Here is a 15,968-nt window from a genome sequence, read left to right as displayed (position 1 = left end):
ATTAGAAAGTGCAATCTGCAAATTCATCTGGAATAACAAAAAACCTAGGATAGCAAAAACTCTTCTCAAGGATAAAAGAACCTCTGGTGGAATCACCATGCCGGACCTAAAGCTCTACTACAGAGCAATTGTGATAAAAACTGCATGGTACTGGTATAGTGACAGACAAATAGACCAATGGAATAGAATTGAAGACCCAGAAATGAACCCACACACCTATGGTCACTTGATCTTCGACAAGGGAGCTAAAAACATCCAGTGGAAGAAAGACAGCATTTTCAACAAATGGTGCTGGCACAACTGGTTGTTAACATGTAGAAGAATGCGAATCGATCCATTCCTATCTCCTTGTACTAAGGTCAAGTCTAAGTGGATCAAGGAACTTCACATAAAACCAGAGACACTGAAACTTATAGAGGAGAAAGTGGGGAAAAGCCTTGAAGATATGGGCACAGGGGAAAAATTCCTGAATAGAACAGTAATGGCTTGTGCTGTAAGATCGAGAATTGACAAGTGGGACCTCATGAAACTACAAAGCTTCTGCAAGGCTAAAGACACCATCAATAAGACAAAAAAACCACCAACAGATTGGGAAAGGATCTTCACCTATCCTAAATCAGATAAGGGACTAATATCCAATATATATAAAGAACTCAAGAAGGTGGACTCCAGAAAGTCAAATAACCCCATTAAAAAATGGGGCTCAGAACTGAACAAAGAATTCTCACCTGAGGAATACTGAATGGCAGAGAAGCACCTGAAAAAATGTTCAACATCCTTAATCATCAGGGAAATGCAAATCAAAACAACCCTGAGATTCCACCTCACACCAGTCAGAATGGCTAAGATCAAAAATTCAGGTGACAGCAGATGCTGGCGAGGATGTGGAGAAAGAGGAACACTCCTCCATTGTTGGTGGGATTGCAAGCTTGTACAACCACTCTGGAAATCAGTCTGGCGGTTCCTCAGAAAATTGGACATAGTACTACCGGAGGATCCAGCAATACCTCTCCTGGGCATATATCCAGAAGATGTCCCAACCGGTAAAAAGGACACATGCTCCACTATGTTCATAGCAGCCCTATTTATAATAGCCAGAAGCTGGAAAGAACCCAGATGTCCCTCAACAGAGGAATGGATACAGAAATTATGGTACATTTACACAATGGAGTACTACTCAGCTATTAAAAAGAATGAATTTATGAAATTCCTAGCCAAATGGATGGACCTGGAGGGCATCATCTTGAGTGAAGTAACACAATCACAAAAGAACTCACACAACATGTATTCATTGATAAGTGGATATTAGCCCAAAACTTTGGATACCCAAGATATAAGATACAATTTGATAAACGCATGAAACTCAAGAAGAATGAAGACCAAAGTGTGGACACTGTGCACCTTCTTAGAATTGGGAACAAAACACCCAGGGAAGGAGTTACAGAGACAAAGTTCGTAGCTGTGATGAAAGGATGGACCATTTAGAGACTGCGGTATCCAGGGATCCGTCCCATAATCAGCTTCTAAACGCTGACACCATTGCATACACTAGCAAGATCTTGCTGAAAGGACCCAAATATAGCTGTCTCTTGTGAGACGATGCCGGGGCCTAGCAAACACAGGAGTGGATGTTCACAGTCAGCTATTGGATGTATCACAGGGCTCCCAATGGAGAAGCTAGAGAAAGTACCCAAGGAGCTAAAGGGATCTGCAACCCTATTGTTGGAACAACATGATGTACTAACCAGAACCCCGGAGCTCTTGTCTCTAGCTGCATATGTATCGAAAGATGGCCTAGTCGGCCATCAATGGAAAGAGAGGCCCATTGGACTTGCAAACTTTATATGCCCCAATATAGGGGAATGCCAGGGCCAAAAGAATGGGAATGGGTGGGTAGGGAAGTGGGGGGCGCTATGGGGGACTCTTGGGATAGTATTGGAAATGTAATTGAGGAAAATATGTAATAAAAATATTAAAAAAAAAATGCTAAAATTAAAGACATCCACATTTTGCATATGAAAAAAAAAAAAAAAAAAAAAAAGAACTTGTACCATTCAGAATCCACTCTGTTTCATGTATGCAGTTCAAGATGTGAACTTTCACCTGCCATCCCTTCATTCTCCAATCAGGAATTCATGTACCTCTGGAATGATAAGTCCAAATAATCTATATTTACAAGTTGCAGTTTTCACAGTGTTTTATCATAGCAATATAAAAATAAGTAATACATAGATAATAACACAATACAAAGCAGAAATCACGTGTAGTCTGAAACGAGAGCCCTAGAGTAGCTCAGTGGTGAAAACCAAGGGTCACTCAGCTAGATGATAAACTGACAAGTGGGATAACAGTAAGTATCCAAACACACTCACCCCCAAAATTGAGACAAGACATATACACCAAGAAATACCATAAGCATCCTAACTCTAAATGAGTAGATCCTGTCGCAAAACAGAAACTGCATGAATAGCCAAGACAATATACATATTTCTCAAATCAACACTTAACAGACTAATATTCTAAGCAACATAGCTGGTATATAAGAATTTCAAAATGTCAATTTTCAATATTTCCAAGGAACTCAAAGATGATAGGAACCAATGTCTGAATGAAGACAATGAAAAAAAAAAAAACAGTTAAATAAGGTAATGAAAAAGTTCAATGCATGAAAAAAATTGAGATAGAAACTGAGATGTAAACTCAACCTGAAATAATAATTTGTGTGTGTATGTGTGTTTGTATGTGTGTGTGTCTATGTGTGTCTGAAAGTAACAAAAAATCTCATAGTGAAGAATATATTAGGGTAGAAAAAAATCATTACTTAATCAAACAAAATTACTTAAACACACACACACACACACACCAAAAACAAACAAAACAAACAACAACAAAAAACCCACCAGAACACCAGGAACAAAGCAACCAGTAAATCTGGAACACAATGAAAACACCTTGGCTCTGGAAAATAATTATTAAGGAGGACAGAAAACATGGTAAAAGAAATAGAAAATATGTTCCACAAAATTGTGGATGAATAGATAACTGGTCTTAAGAAACCTCAGAGACACTGATAAATGGATATTAGGAAAAAAGCTAGGAATACCCATGGTAAAATTCACAGACCACATCAAGCTCAGGAAGAAGGAAGACCAGAGTGTTAGAAGGGGGAACAAAATACCAATGGGAAGACTTACAGAGACAAAGTGTGGAGCAGAGACTGAAGGAAAGGCCATCCAGAGACTGCCCCACCTGGGAATCCATCCCATAAAGAACCAACAAAACCATACATTATTGTGAATGCCTACAAGTGTTTGCTGACAGGAGACTGATATAGCTGTGTCCTGAGAGGCTATGCCAGTGCCTGACAAATACAGAAGTGGATGCTCACAGCCATCCATTAGACAGAGCACAGGGTTCCCAATGAAGGAGTTAGAGAAAAGACCCAAGGAGCTGAAGGGGTCTGAGGCCCCATAGGAGGAACATCAATATTAACTAACCAGTACCCCCAGAAGTTCCAGGGATTAAGCCACCAACCAAAGAATACACATGGAGGGACCCATGGCTCCAGCTGCATATGTAGCAGAGGATGACCTTGTGGGACATCATGGGATAAGAGGCTAATATGACCTTCAGACCATTTTAAAAGTCTAAAGTACAAAGATTCTTCTGAGATTCAAAAAAAAAAATCTCCTCATATTATGTCCCCACAAAATAAACAGAAAACTATATACTTAATACATACAATGGTACAGAATATTCATTACTAAAATATAACTAGAAGGGCCTCTAACTCGGTTGCTCAAATGATTACTCTCTCAAACCTCTTGAGCTGAAACTCAATATTCTACAATGCTCAGAGCATTTTTTCTTTCATTTTGGACATTTGTAATAAAGTAGATAGTAGGATATGAGTAAATTGCATGATAATGTGAAAAAGAAAAAATAGAGAAGAGTAAAATCAGCATTCTAGGGTAAAAATTGGATATTATGTAATTAGGGGTTTTTATCTTTATTGATAGCAATATTTTAACATGAGTAGATATTCTCTCCTTGAGATATCAATATAAATATTATAATGGCGGGGAGCAAGGGGAAGGGGAAGTGAATAGGGGGGTTTCTGAGGAGAAACTAGGAAAGAGGATAACATTTGAAATGTAAATAAAGAAAATATCTTAAAAAATAAAAATATTATAATGGTTTCTCTGTACAGAGATCAAAACATGTATTTTTAATCCTTGTTTATTTCTACTGTCTGTTGTCATTCTTCGTGGTTTTCCTTTGGTAAATATTTTGTCTCTTTGCTGCTTAGTTTTGTTTCAAATAAGAAGAGATCATCTCTCCAGCATCCCAAATTGTGTGACTGCAGGCACCTTGGCAAGCTTTTTGTTAAGAGAAAATAGTGTGCTAAGGTAGAATCCTGTTTTTCCAATAAGTGATCCATGAGTTCAAAAGAAAACTTACTGTGGCCACTAATTCTGATGGCGCGTTATCTGAACTTGACACCTGGAATAATCCGTGGCTAGGTGGTGGTTATGCCTCACTCATAGATTTATTTAAGTTTGAGGGGAAACTGTTTTTGGTTGGTTGGTTGGTTGGTTTTAAATCTAAGACTATCTTGGCAGGTGGACGGACACATACTCTGAATGTCCTGGCAATGCGGTCCATGGTGAGGCTTAGCGGAAGGATCTAGAGACGAGTCAGCTGACGCTGAGTAGCCAATGAGAATTCTCCACTTCCTGCTTTAAATTAGAGCCATGGCAGTTACAGGAGCAGTTGCCATTAAGACAATGGTGCCCCTGCTATGGGGAAAGCCTCGCGGATAACGAGGGGCTGCCAAAGTGGAGGACATGGGAAGTCAGAGGACTTAACTGCTTGGGTAAACTACAATAGTCTCTTTAAATAAGTTAAACGTGTTTGCAGGCTGAATGGCCAGGGTAGAAGGATTAATCTGTGATCTGAATGGATCGCTCAATGGTTCTGAATCTGCTCTCATTTGTTTTGAGGAAAGGTTTCTCTGAACTTCACTCATGGGACTAATCCTTTCCTACTGCCCGTTTAAGGTTCTCCATATAGCCTTCACGAATTTATATTCCTGAGAAGGACTTGGTGACACTTCAACGACTGTGGCACGAGGTATTGAAGTTCTACCTCAACCTACATTAACGTGGTAGGATGGATTTTATGACTTGGTCCTTTAGAACAGTAAGGACTGAACTGTGTAGATATGGAATACCTTAGTACAGTATTAATTAATTAATTAATTAATTTATTTATTTATTTATTTATTTATTTATTTATTTATTGTTGCTTTGATTTGTTTTGGTTTTTCCAATCTGTCAGTTCATGCTATTTTCTGAGCTGATTAGACACCAAGGGTCCCGGTTTAGAAAGGCTTAATATGCTGATATCTTAAACTTTTCCCTCATGTAGTGTTACAGAGGTTTCAGTACATCTCATCCTGCATTAGGGTCTTTGATCTATTTTGAATACTTTTGGTGAAGATTCCGGGAGAGGTTGGAATGGATGTCCATCTAGGCTTCTTTATCCACTTTAACCAGCTCTGTTTGTTGAAACAGTTTTCTTCAATATAATTTTTTTGGCATATTTAAAAAACATAAGTGGCCGTGTCTGTATATTTTTATTTCTGAGTCATCTATTCTATTGACGGGGGTCCACATAGCTCTGTCTCTTGTAATAACATTCATTTTTGTTTCTATGGCTCTGCAGCCTGAGAGCAGGTGCTGTGGTTGCTCGAGCATTGCCTTTGCAGGGGGATGACTTGGCTCCCTACAGTCTTTTGTTGTTGTCTCCTTATTTTGAGCCGTTGTGTTCCTTTGAGCTAAATATAATTGGGATTTTGCAAGGCATTGCATTGCTTCTGTAGGTAACTTTCAGTAACATGGTCGTTTTGCTGTTCTATGTAGTGGGAAGCCTTTCACTCTGCCAATGTCTTTTTGAGTTTCTTCAGTGTTTTAAAGTTTACACTGTTCAAGTACTTAGCTCCCTTAGTTTGGATTCTTTATAAGTGTTTTAAGTTTTTGAAAACACTGCGTGGGATTGCTTTTCTGCTTAATTTCTCAGTACCAAAGTTTCTGGTGAATATGAACTGGACAGAATTTTATGTTGCTGTGCATACTGCTTTTCTTGGTGAAAGTGTTAAAGCACACCTTAGTGCTTGTGCTCAACTGTTGGTACTCTTCTTAACTGTAGTAGCTTATCATTTACCCATAGAGAGATTATTTAACCTTCTCCTTTATGTTTATAGCCCATTTACTTCCTCATCTTGCATTACTGCTGTAGGCAAAACCTTCAAGCAGAATACAGGGGTTTAGAGAGCTGATCCTAGTCTCTTATCCATTGACTTTAGATAAAATGGTTTCTGCTTTCACAGTTCAGTATAATGTGCTTTACAAGTTTGTTATGTAGAACCATTTTATGTTAAGGTGTGCTCTGAGACACTTCAGGACTGCTGTCACAAGCAGAACGCTAGCTTTTCTCAAGCCCTTTTCTGTGTATCCTTCCATTTTGGGGAATGTGACCTTTTAAAGCAAGCATACTTTTTTCCACTGTTTCATTTTTCATATAATCCTTCAATCTCTCCTCTAAATATGTCTAAGGACTGAATTACATCTATTGATTTCTGTATCCTGAAGCTCCTCTTGGCACTGATAGGAAACTAGTTTGATCATAATAATTTTGCTGAAGGCTGTGAGCATGCTGTGAGCAAGTCCTAACCTGAGCTAAGTTTTCTCAGAGTTTCACATTATTATTTATTTCTTTGTATGATAGTAATGTTTAATTGGAGAGTTTCCTTGAATCTTTATTCCAGCCCCAATATTCATTAGATTAAGTGGTGCAGTTTGCTGGTGAACTTTTTCACTGGCTACTTGTTTGATTTTTTTAGTTCTAATATTTTTATTCTTTGTTTTCAAATTCAGTTTCTTGCTGATGTTCTCATTTATGTTTCTAGTTTGCATCTCTATTTCCTTAGCTACATTCCTTCACCTGCTACTTTGTACCTTATTTGAAACAACTAAATCTTATTTTGTACAGAGTTTGAATTCTCAGTGCAGCTTTCCAGTCACTTCACTGTCTCAAGTTTCAGCAGTTACATTTTAGGGGTTATGATCATTTCCAGGTTTTCATAGTAATTGTGCTTCTGTGCTCTCATTTCTACATCACTTGCTATTGGTATTTCTTCTAGTTTTATTTGGAAATGTTACTGAAGAGCTTCCTCTTGCAGGCTAAATCTTCATTACTGTCCAGAGGACAGAAATAACCACTATAACAGCTGTAACACCAATACAGACCATGACTGCAATAGACAGGAAGTTGATTAAATCTAACTACCACAGCTCAAATGAGAATATAGCAGAAAGTAAAAAAACTAGTGCGCGGTGAGCCATAAAGTTAAAACTGAATGTGGGTCAAAGTGGAAATAGTAAATGAATGAAGTTAATTAGGTGGGTGGAGGAACCTAAGAAGAAGCAATGCTGAATAAGGGAAAGGAAAGTGTAGAAGAAAATGGAAGCATGTTAGAAAGAGGAGGGGAGGGGCTGGTGAGATGGCTCAGTGGGTAAGAGCACCCGACTGCTCTTCGGAAGGTCCAGAGTTCAATTCCCAGCAACCACATGGTGGCTAATAACCATCCGTAACAAGATCTGGCGACCTCTTCTGGAGTGTCTGAAGACAGCTACAGTGTACTTACATATAATAAATAAATAAATCTTTAAAAAAAAAAAAAGAAAGAGGAAGGGAAAGAGGAAAAGACTGCATGAATCAGAAGATATGTGTGAACAAAACTAGGTAAATGTAAAGACTGAAATAAAAACTAGAAGGTTTAAAATGCCAGACACTCTTACTGAGGCTATGGAGTGCTAACAAAAAGGGGCCTATCATGACTGCCATTAAGAAGACCCAACAAGCAGCTGAAAGAGTCAGATGCAGTTATTTGCACCCAACCAATGGACAGAAGCGGCCTAACCCTGTTGTTGAATTAGAGAAGACTGAAAGAAGCTGAGTAGAAGGGCGACCCTGCAGGAGGACACTCAGTCTCAATTAATCTGGAACCCTGAGATCTCCCAAGCACTGGACCACCAAACACACAGATAATATGAGGCCCCCAACACCCATACAGTAGAGGACTTCTGGTTTTGTGTCCACTCAGAGATGATGCACCTAACCCTCAAGAGCCTGTAGGCCCCAGGGAATGTAGAGGTCAGGTGGGGTAGGCTAGGGGCATCCATGCGGAGATGTGGTGGAGTGGGGTGGATGTATGTGATGTAGGGCAGTCAGAGGGTGGATGAGGGGCAGGGAATGTAATATGGGGTGTAGAAAACAAATTAAAAATAAATAAATTTGAAAAAAGAAAAAATGTACATTTTAGATGATATAAATGGATAGCAGAAAGAAAAGAATAAAATACAATGGGCAAAATATTTTCTAAAGGGTCTATCACATAGAGATGCTTATTTCTAGGTTGGAGTGTTCCAACTGAAGATTTACAGTGGATCATCTCATCTTTATTAACTTTTGCATTCGTGCTGATCCCTGACCACTCATAGATCAGTTGTTTAACACAGTTCCTTTTAGGGGCTTTCATTATGCTCTCTCTCTCTCTCTCTCTCTCTCTCTCTCTCTCTCTCTCTCTCTCTCTCTCTCTCTCTCTGTGTGTGTGTGTGTGTGTACTTGAGACCTGTGTGTGTATTTGTGTGTGTGTGTGTGTGTACTTGGACCCTGTGTGTGTGTATGTATTTGTGTGTGTGTGTACTTGAGACCTCTGTGTGTGTGTGTGTGTGTGTACTTAAGACCTGAGATTGACATGGACTGTCTTCATTTATGGCTATTTACCCTTAAAATCTTTCATGAATTAAGCTTTTAGCAGTACCACACATGTAAGCAATCATAGTAACCACTTTCTCCCCAGCTCCTCTCTCCTCCCTTCCTTGCCCTGATCTCATTTTCATATCCATGACTATTTCATTCTGTGAACTCTTGAAATCAGTCTGAATCATCTGAGGGTCATGGCTTTAAAGGTTTGCAGAGGAGTCTTGTGGGTTCAGCAGTGGGTAAACAACTGAAGACAATAATTCTCTTTTGCCCAAATCACCTGCACTTCAGAAATAGAGCAGAAGCTGGGCGTGGTGGCGCACGCCTTTAATCCCAGCACTCGGGAGGCAGAGGCAGGCAGATTTCTGAGTTCGAGGCCAGCCTGGTCTACAAAATGAGTTCCAGGACAGCCAGGACTATAGAGAAAAACCCTGTCTCGAAACCCCCCCCCCAAAAAAAAAATAAAACAGAAATAGAGTGGAGGCTCCATGAACTCATCCTCTGCTCTGGACTGACTGATGGCTGACTGCTGGACTGTGTGCAGTCAGCTATAGTTTCAGTGAGTTCACCACTGTAGTGGCTGTATGGAGGCTAGAGAATGACGTGTTCTAATTTTATTTTACACACACACACACACACACACACACACACACACACACAAATTCTTTTGAATTGTTTTCTCTTTCCTTGAAAATAAATTTCTTATTTCAAATAGTATATTCTGTTTTTCCCTCCTTCACCTCCTTACATATCCTTCCCTACCTTCCCTCCCATCCAGATCCCTTTCTGTCTCCCTTTACAAGCCAAACAGGCTTCTAAAGGATAATAAAATAAGATAAAAGAAATCCTAACATATTGGAATTGGATAAAGCAAGTAAACAGAAAGAAAATCGTTTGAGAAAAGGCATAAGAACCAGTGAACCACTTGGTCACACACTCAGGAATCCTTTAAAAAACACTAAACTGAAAGTCATAATATATACACAGGGGACCTGGTCCAGACTGTGCAGTATCTTTGTATATTGTCCCAGTCTCCGTAAGTTCATATGTGCATTGATATTGATATTATCGATTTTTGAAGGCTTTGATTTCATGTGTCCTCATCTCCTCTGGTTCTTCTATTCTTTCTACCTCTTTACACACACACAGAGAGAGAGAGAGAGAGAGAGAGAGAGAGAGAGAGAGAGAGAGAGAGAGAGAGAGAGAGAGAGAGAGAGAGAGAGAGAGAGAGAGATTACTTAAAATGAAGCCTAGTAGGAAATTAGGGGAAATGCCACCCAACATCATCATACTAGTAAGCATCCAATAAAAGAGAGTTTACAAATGGGAGAGGCATGAAGGTGCAGCAACTGATCCTGCTTGTAGGAAAAACATGTCCATGTGACTCCCAGCAGGAACTCTTGACAGAGAAAACTTTTCGGGTGGGGATGGTTGAGATACCTATCATCTTCCTCTCTGTAGGCTAAGTCAAGAGGATCTGGAGGTGGGAATCTTTTCACCATAAACCTAAAATTCCTCCACATATTTTCTCATAAATCTATTTTCAAGATAGTTTTTTCCACAGTCAACAGTCTCAGAAACACCAGATAGTCCTTTGTGTATATTCTGTCAGAATCTATGATACCACAGCAGACAAACTTTAAAGGTAGAATAAAGCAATGTACACGGTATAGTTTATGATGGGATTTGAAAATATATTTTGATATTCTGAAATTGAAATATAGTTTTTTTTTATCTTGCCATCTCTTCCATGTACTCTCATTGTACTCTCTTTCAAATTCTGTCGTCTATTTCTGTACTGGATAGCTTTTATGTTGGAGATGAGATGTTGATCAGGACCCTGTTCTGAAACAGGGCAGCATGACACTATTAACATAGGTTAGGAGATGTGTGGTGGCTCCCCAGGAATTCAGCAGAGAATGTTCTCACCCAAGTGGTAAATGATGGCTAATTAAGTGTCCCTTGAGGTCTTATCTGTCATTATAAACATAGATGTTTAGTGACAGGGCTAGAAGGACACATAGTACAATGAGTGCTTAATTATTTTTCTGCTCACTTTCTTGCTAGAATGAGGAAGAAGGAATGTTATGACAAAGGGAACCATAGATCCCTTAAAGCTCCATTCAAAAATCAAAATGACTGTACCCTATCAGTCTAGGTAGCCTTCCAAAGGAGGACAGAAGAGCCTTGGCTGTATCCAAGAAATGCTATGTAGGGGTAAGTGTGGGCCCCCACAGCTGAATTAAAATAAAAATGAATGCAAAGCCTTACCTACAATTGGGGTGCTTCTGTCTTTTTTCCTCCCATCATTCTAGTTCCCTCCTTTCCTCAAGTGATATATCATTTCTTCAGCGAAAATTTTGTACTGAGACCTGAGTTGGAGAGTACTACACCTTTTTCTAGCATAGTAAAGATATCATTACATAAAATTTATAATGTCATCCATTTTTAATTTACAGTTCAGTGGCACTAAAAGAATTTATATTATTATGAAAAGTGAGTAAAAATCAACCTTCACAGCTTTTTTTTTTTTTCATTTCCAAGTGTTGCTTTGCCATTGACCATCAATTTCACATTCTCCTGTCTGCTAAAATTCTAGTGACTATGATTCTATATCAATTAATTTACTATTTTAACTATATCCTATGAATGGAACAGTGCATTTGTATTTTTGTGTCATATTATTTCTCTAGCACAAAATTTCAAGTTTTATTCATTTTGTATTTACTATGCTGTCACTCCATTTTAGAACAAACAGCATTCTCCTAATAGAACATGTCATTGTTTGCTTATCCACTCATATGTACAGTGAAAATTGACTTAGTTCCATGTTTGTATTATTATGAATAATATTGACATGCCTATTGCCTTGCAAATACTTGTTCAAGTTTCTTCTTCCAATACCTTTGAGGATGTACATATGAAATTACTAGATATATAAGAAAGTAAAGTTTATTTATTATTTATTGTATTTGTGAAATTATAATTATATCATTTTCTCATTTCGTTTCCTTCTTCCAAATTGTTCCATATGCCTCTCTTTGCGGCCTTCAAAATTCAACAGTCATTTTTAAATTAGATTTTGTTATATGAGTATATGTATTTCCTAAATATATTTCTTTATTAAATGACACAAGTTGATCCAGGGTGAATATGTAATTTTAAAGTCCCACTCTTAGGAAAGGGTAATAGTCATCAATGAATGTGAAGACTTTGGGTTCTTTGTCATTTTCATTTGCATTTCCCTGATAGTTACAAATATTGAGCACATGATATGCTTTTTCATTGTCTTTGAAGAAATATCCTTTCAAGTTTGGCCCTTTTAAACTACTCATTGCCTCCTTATTTTGTTGTATGATATATTTATATATTTCCTATCAATAATGTCAAATATGTTCTCAAATGTACTTTATAAGATGTTGGTTATTTTAACAGTGGTTTTGTTATTAATAGTGGTTTCATGTGAAAACTAGACACACCTGACAATTCTTTGAAAGATACAATCAATAACCATGAAAGAATGGAAATTTTTATTAGATTTCAAGCAATTAAAGATAATAATAGTTTAAAAGCTGTTCAAAGCAATAGTGATAATTTCTGGGTTCATAGTAATAAACGTGGGTGAATTCCAACAAAATTTAAAGATGAAATAAATCTACTTTGCATAACATTTTCAAGGATATAAATATGATCCACTTTCTATTTTATTTTGACACCAAGACTGTCTGTGCCAACCCAGACAACACTGTCAGAAAAAAAAAGAAAGAAAAAGGAAGTGTTTTTGTACATAGTTGTAAAACTCCTCAATAAAACATTAGCAAATTGAATCTATCAACACATAGTATAATAAAACACCCCGTTTTGTTTGACTATATTAACAAATTTAAGATAAATAAAATGACTGTGTTTCCAGCCATGAAAAAATGGTGTAAATAAAAACCATTTGCCAAAATTTTAGAATTAAGGATAACTTTTTTGTCTGTGTTTTAAAACTTTTTAGACATATTTATTTTACATATATGAGTGTTTTGCCTGGTGTTCATGGAGGTCAGATGAAGGCACTGAGTTCCCAGGAACGAAGAAGGCACTGAGTTCCCACGAACTAGTGTTCTGAACCATCTCTCCTTCAATGGCCTGGTTTTTAAGTCAAAAACGTATTCTCATTCTCTCTGTCTCTCTATTTTTTTTATTTTTTAATTTTTGTTTTTGAGACAGGGTTTCTCTGTGTAGCCCTGGCTGTCCTGGAGCTCACGCTGTAGACCAGACTGGCCTCGAACTCAGAAATCCTCCTGCCTCTGCCTCCCCAGTGCTGGGATTAATGGCGTGAGCCACCACCAGCTAAAAACTTCTGCTCTTTTGTCCCCTAGATGTGACCTTAGTTCTCAGAGTTTGAAATCTCGCTTGGGAGAAAGTCAGGCAGTGCTTAAGTCATACTCATATATTCCACGTAACTTTTCTTGAAAAAAGATGTAGGCAGATGCGTAGGTACCTAAACGTGATTTGCCAGTCAGGACAGGGCCTCGTAGCCTGGAGAACCGCACGGAGCTGAGGTGGAGAGAGGTCAGCTGACCCAAGCTAAGCCAATAGGAATCCCCCAGTCAGAGCGCTAAGTTTGAAAAGGAACCCTTGGGGTCCTCAGAGGGGCTTTTGAGGACCCGCGCCCTTGCGCTTGCGCGTGCTTTCTCACTCTCCGCTTTTGAGGATCTCTTGACTAGAAATAAGCTGCTGCCGTGCGACAAAGGTGCCGGAAAAGTCAGAAGATTCTCCCGACCCTCTCACTGAGGTAAATGACAGACATTTCTTTTTAAATTGAACTTATTTGGGATGAAGGACATAGACACGGGGTTTTGGGACTTATCAATCTTACGGGTTTTTACGGGTTCCGCCTTGGATGCTCGAAGGTCAATTTTGTGTTACTGTGTAGAGGTATTGGTTCCTGAGGTGTGTGTCACTTCATTTTGTGACCAATCTCTTCACATTCTCTATTTAAAATATTCCACACATCGTTTCACCTCTTCTTCAAAGATTTATTTTAGTCCAGGTGTGATGGTGTACTGGAGGCTGAAGCAAGTGGATTTCGCGTTTTGTCACAGCCTGGGTAGAGAGTTAGGCCTTGTCTCAAAAACAAACAAAAAAAACAAAAAAACTATTTTTTTCATCTTTTACTTGAGTCTATTTCCACAGTGAAGCCTTAGGGGGCCTGGTGGTGGTGGAGGGGGAGAAAAAGAAAAACCGCACCCAAATAAATAAATAAAACCAAAACCTACAGAACACCAATTTTTTTTTTAAATACAGAACACCTTTTTTTTTTTTTAATTTTTTTAATGCTTTTCATCAGCCTGGGTTTATGGTAAGACCTTGTGTTCCTGCCTTGATTAACTTGTAAATTAAAATAAACTCTTTCCTCCAAGAGGAAAAACTAACCAAGAAACAAATTAAAAACTCACAAATCCACTATTTTTTTTCCATTGAGTCAGTATGGGTACATGGTGAAGCCTTATCACAAAGACAAAGTAAGAAACAAAAACAAAAAACAATTTTTTTCTTCCTTTGCCTCTTAGTCTTACTAGTTTTATATGACATGCTTTTTAAAATAGTAGAAAAGTGACCAGTGGAGATAATTTATTCATTTCCCTTTTAGTTTATTTAATTTATATTTTAAAATACTTTTGTGTCTAGTACAAATATCTGTTCATTTACCTGTTGGAGATAAGTGTGATTTCATTTCCAAGGCATTTTGAATTTTTTTCAGTGCCCTGCTGTGACTGGTCATCAACTTTGTGATCTTTTATCTCTGCATTCTGAGAGTAAGTGTTGCAGGTATTTTCTTCCATGACTGACTTTTATCTTTAAAGCTTTAAAAAATAATTTTAGGGTTCTAAAATATGTTCTCTCAGATATCTCTACTATGGACATTTTACAAATACCAAATCTAGGAGATTAGCATTGAAGTACAACTTATTATAGATTTCATTTTAATTTTTCAGTGTTTTTTATTTTATTATAAATTTTCCCTATGGAGAATTTTATATATGGATGCAATGAAATATGATCATATTCACCCCACATTTCTTCTCTCCAATTCTTCCCACATTCCCTCTCTAGCATGTCCTCTTCCAAACTTTGTCTGCATGTCTTTTTTTTTTTCTTTTGATACTCCACTGACTCCAATTAGTGCTGCATATATGTTATTCTAATCGATTCCCTTTGTATTTCAGAACGCCATTCACAAGACTTGGCTGAATTTAGTTGTCATTTCTCCATAGTCCCATTCTGCCATATAAGCCTGAAACATTTGAAGAGGATTGGTAAGAATTTTTTTCAAGTTGCTGTGGGTTCATCCTTTTAAAAAATTATACATTGTGTTGTTATAGTATTACATTTCCAGTATGTACTTTCTGCTCCTTTGCTCCTGTTCTCTATCAGTGCCCACTCCTTCATTATTCTCCTTACTTCAAACAGACTCTATGTTGCTCTTATTGCATATTTTTGTGTAAGTATGAATATATATTAAATCTAAGTTTTTCCTTAGAGAAAGTATGTAATATTTATCTCCTAAATCTGGAGGATTTTTGAGTAACCTGATGATTCTTTCTCGTTGTTGTTGTTCTTTTTTTTTTTTTTTTTTTTTTTTTTTTTTTTTTTTTTGAGACAGGGTTTCTCTGTATAGCCCTGGCTGTCCTGGAACTCACTTTGTAGACCAGGCTGGCCTCAAACTCAGAAATCTGCCTGCCTCTGCCTCCCGAGTGCTGGGATTAAAGGCGTGAGCCACCACACCAGGCTGGTTCTTACTCCTATGTATTTTCCTACAAATGCCACCATTTTGTTTCTCTTTCCCACTTGGTCTTAACTCCAGTGCATGCATACACCTTACTTCTAGAATCTGTTCACAGTTGATAGAGTTCTAGGATGAATTCACTCCTGGATTATTGTAAAAAGCAACATCAGAAAAGTGAATGTGCAAGTATTTCTATGGTGTGTTCTTTTAGATTTCTTAGGATGCTATGCCTGGAGAGTAAAATACTTCTAGATTTCCTTTTCTACAGGAGCCTCAATAAGGATTTCCATATTTTCACCAGCATTATATAAGAGTTCCTTTCTCCCACATCATCACTAGCATTTTTTGTTATTTAGCATCA

At 37.9% G+C, this 15,968-nt stretch overlaps 1 long non-coding RNA gene across 1 annotated transcript; it reads left to right on the top strand.

The window, feature by feature from the left end:
• Positions 1–13,529: 13,529 nt before the first annotated feature.
• Positions 13,530–15,116, top strand: LOC147004559 (uncharacterized). The gene is made up of 3 exons (XR_015047079.1): positions 13,530–13,612; positions 14,582–14,636; positions 15,048–15,116. It is a non-coding gene; the product is annotated as an uncharacterized LOC147004559 (long non-coding RNA).
• Positions 15,117–15,968: the final 852 nt, after the last annotated feature.

The sequence above is a fragment of the Mus caroli genome, unplaced genomic scaffold, assembly GCF_978045245.1.
Source record: "Mus caroli unplaced genomic scaffold, Mus_caroli_1 scaffold_5, whole genome shotgun sequence".
Taxonomy (NCBI): domain Eukaryota; kingdom Metazoa; phylum Chordata; class Mammalia; order Rodentia; family Muridae; genus Mus; species Mus caroli.
Note: the sequence above shows the minus strand (reverse complement) of the source record. Positions and strands in the feature narration are given on the sequence as shown.